We start from the raw sequence: 3794 nt of genomic DNA, 5'->3' as shown, positions 1-3794 counted from the left end.
ATATATATATATATATATATATATATATATATATAATATATATATATATATATATATATATATATATATATATATATATATATATATATATATATAATGTGTGTGTATTCAAGCACCCCCCCCCCCCCCACAGGTGCATTTAGTCGAGCACGTAGTGCAACAATATCCTAATTAACATCATTGTTCCTGAATAATTTTCTTCCATTTTCAGAGCAGGGAGAGGCGTTCCCGCACACTCATAATAATAATAATAATAATAATAATAATAATAATAATAATAATAATAATATGAAGTAAAAAGGTGAAGAAAAGGGGGGGGGGGAGTGAGGGAGAAGGTAAAGTGTTTAAAGTTGAAGTTGTAAAATAAAAGTAGACCATGTTTTTTTTTCTTTGCTTTTGTTAGCACCCTATGATCAAGGTTGGAGAGGTAAGAAGCAAATCTGTATGAATACATTAAATGAACTCAAAACAAGGAAAAAACGTTTATTGGGATTATATTTTTATACTTTTATATATCATTTTTATTTATTGCTGGCGAAAACAGGGGAAGAACCTTTTTTTTCAAATTTGTAACAAAAACCTAGAAAGGAGAGCATATGTTAAATCGGAAATGCATATAATATAAATGATATAGTACGGAAATACCGTGATAAAAAGATATAACTTTTCGCGCACGGGTAGTGCGCGAACCGCGACCCCTTGAATAAGATAAGCCAAGGAAAGTAGACTGCAGAGGGAGTTTGGAAGAAATCTAAGACAACAGAGCAAAGAAACAGGGAGAAACTAACCTTTTGCTGGATAGATAATTTGGTTGTTAGTACCAGCAGAATGCGTTGCGAGCGTTATTTTTTTTATTCTACTGTTATATTTACTTTAGGCCCTTTTGAGGTAAGTGTATTAACATGATTACCATAGAAATTATTTATTTATTATCCTTACTTTCTTTCTTTATGCTTATTGAGCTTCTGTCGTAAGTGAATGGCTGTGCCTCATCCATGCATTCGTGCTATTGAAACTCCGAAGTGGGTTTGTAAATCACGTTGTCTCCAGTGACCTCGAGGTTCGGGAGGTTCACTGACTGGTGTGCCTCTGAGCCTCGGTTCTGATTGGTCGACAGAGGGACTGGCTCCACCTCCCCGTGTTTCCTTACCTCGTGAATGTTGCCGTACACGGTAACGGGGCCTTTAGAGAGATTACTGGAGGCAGTTTTTCATAGCAAAATTAAAAAATAAAACTTTTGTGTTTATTTTTTCTCTTTTTACGGTGCCTAAACTTTTAAGTATCATCATTTGATGGTACCCAAAGTTGAATGTTTCATTGGTGTTGTCGTGGTTGCAAGTCTCGCTGTAAGTTTTGTGTGTTGCTGAGAGGAAGACTTCTTGGCCTGTGAAACTGAGGGTTTTTAATCTTCCTCATATTTTGTCCGCGAGTTCTTCTAGACGGATGTTCTGCTCGAGCTATTTCTTCATAAGCAACTGCGATTGCTATGCCAGTGCCTCTACATCTGAATTCATATTGTCTGTCACTGAGATGGCCTGTGTCTTCTGGATGTTGCAGACGTCTTTTTTTTTTTTTTTTTTTTTTTTTTTTTTTTTCTTACTTTCCCTGGGATTTCCAGAAAGGACATTTGATGATTTCCTAGTCTTTTTTAATGAGGGTTATGGCGGCCTGTTTGAACTGTTTTGGAAAGTATCTAGAGGAGAGTTAGGCATTTAAGATGTTTGTAAATCTATGGATCATTGTGGATAGGAGATTTTCCAATTCAGTATTTCTATACTTTTTTTCCTGGTTCTTTGTTTTTGTTTTTCATCCGTTTGATTGAGTCAGTGATATCGTTTGCTGAATATGGTGGGGGGGGGGGGTGATGCATTGTTTAGTCTTTTGGTGTTGACTGTTGTGTCTGGGATTACCCACTTTCAAATTGATGTTGTGTTCGTGTTTGGTCGAGCTTCTGGTTCTCTGCCGGTGTGATTTCTTTATAAAGCTTCTTTTTCAGCCTCTTCAAATATCTTCTCACATTTTGGGTGTTGAGGAGATATGGAGATTTTGGTGTTATATACACCCATGTATGTTTTAATATTTTGTCAGAACTGACTTGGGTCTTATAGGTTGTTGTAATGTAGTTTCAGATTTAGGAGTTCAGTCTGATCTTTCAGACGTTTCAGCGTTGGTATGTTTTTTTAGAATTTTAGAATTGTGGAGATGTGATGGTTTTAAAGGTGTTGGTTGGAATGTATGCCTTCTTGGCTGAGAATATTTCTTCTGTTTATTCTATGGGATAATTGTGTTCATTAGTCTCTTTTTTATTTATTTTTATTTATTTATTATTATTTTTTAACAATTTCCAGCATGCTCTTTTGTATACAAGTCTTGGGGTACTTGGTATCTGAATAAGATTTGTACTTATTATTGGCTCTGCCTGGCTCGAGGGGTATGTTTAGGTGAGCATATATGTTCCCTGCTACCAGATTTGAGATATTGTTTGTTATATGTGTTGAGAAGTCTTCCCCTAATAATGTATGGTCTTCTGGGTGCCAAGTAGCAGGTTCTGTTGTTGAATGTGTTTCGACAGCTAGATATTCTTCATCAAAATCTTCAATGATTTTATGTTTGATATTACTCTTGATGGCAGTTGGAACTCCTTCATTTGCCTCATTCATTTTGGTAGATTGGTATACTATCTAAAAAAAAAAAAAAAAAAAAAAAAATGTAAGCTCAACCTGATATTGGTATCATTGCCAGGGGCATCATTTTTGTGCGTGGCTGGGGCGGGGTCATTTGTCCCCCCTAAACTTGTTTAAGCCTCCCTCAAAGTCTGGCTTGCCCCTCACCCCAAGGGCAACAATTTTCAAACTTTTTTACTAATTACACCTTCATAAATCTGGTTATAGCTGAAAACGCCCCTTGAAGAGATTTTTATAAATCTTTGTACACTTCACATGGCTATATTAAAAAAAGAAGAAAAAAAAAAAGGGTTCTGATATGTATGATACTTTTAATACTTCATGTTACCGCCACCAGCTTGGTGAACTCTGGCAAGTCTGTGGTATGGATGCCACTAATGCCACCATTAATGCGTTCATCTTCAGAGTGCAATCACTCCCATGCTGTAATTGCTTGAGCAACAGGATATGATGATATGGTCTTGGGGAAAGTGGACTGAGATATGGTGATTGGGTGGGTGTAACAGGTGGGTGTTGCTGAAATCACGCCATCTCGTTACTGCTCGTGTGGATGGGGATGTTATCCTGGATAAGGTAAAATGGCTCCGAATCGGAGAACACCATGGCCCTCATCGATGGTAGAGACATCTCGTCCAGGATTTCCATATAGGCATACCCTGTAAATCTGCCAGGCCTGACATTGTGAACTCCTAGATCCCACTACTATGCATCAGCTTAAAGAGCCCAGTGGTTTATGACAGTCTGTGTGCTTAAATAAAGTTTAAATAAATAACTGAGAAGAAAATTAGTCACAGTAAAGGGACGTGGCAACCAACTACCGGCCACACCCCCTTAGATAAAGATATTCATGCAGTTCAATGCAAGCTTTCATATAGCTTATTGATTTATAATTTTGAATGACATTTACTTAATCTTTTTCCTCCATCGAGCATCTAGGGGGCCCACTTCTGGCCTTGTCTCTGGTGAATCCCGTTGCTTGGTGTCACTAGATCCACAGAGACACAGTTGGCTTCATAATCCCTAATCTTTTTAATATTTCGGCTCTTGGTGTTCCCTTAGACTAAAGCGTAATTATGACAATATAAATTGTCTTTGAAATCTCCATTGCTA

Source organism: Penaeus monodon, chromosome 13 (genome assembly GCF_015228065.2).
Source record: "Penaeus monodon isolate SGIC_2016 chromosome 13, NSTDA_Pmon_1, whole genome shotgun sequence".
In the NCBI taxonomy this organism is placed as follows: domain Eukaryota; kingdom Metazoa; phylum Arthropoda; class Malacostraca; order Decapoda; family Penaeidae; genus Penaeus; species Penaeus monodon.
Note: the sequence above shows the minus strand (reverse complement) of the source record.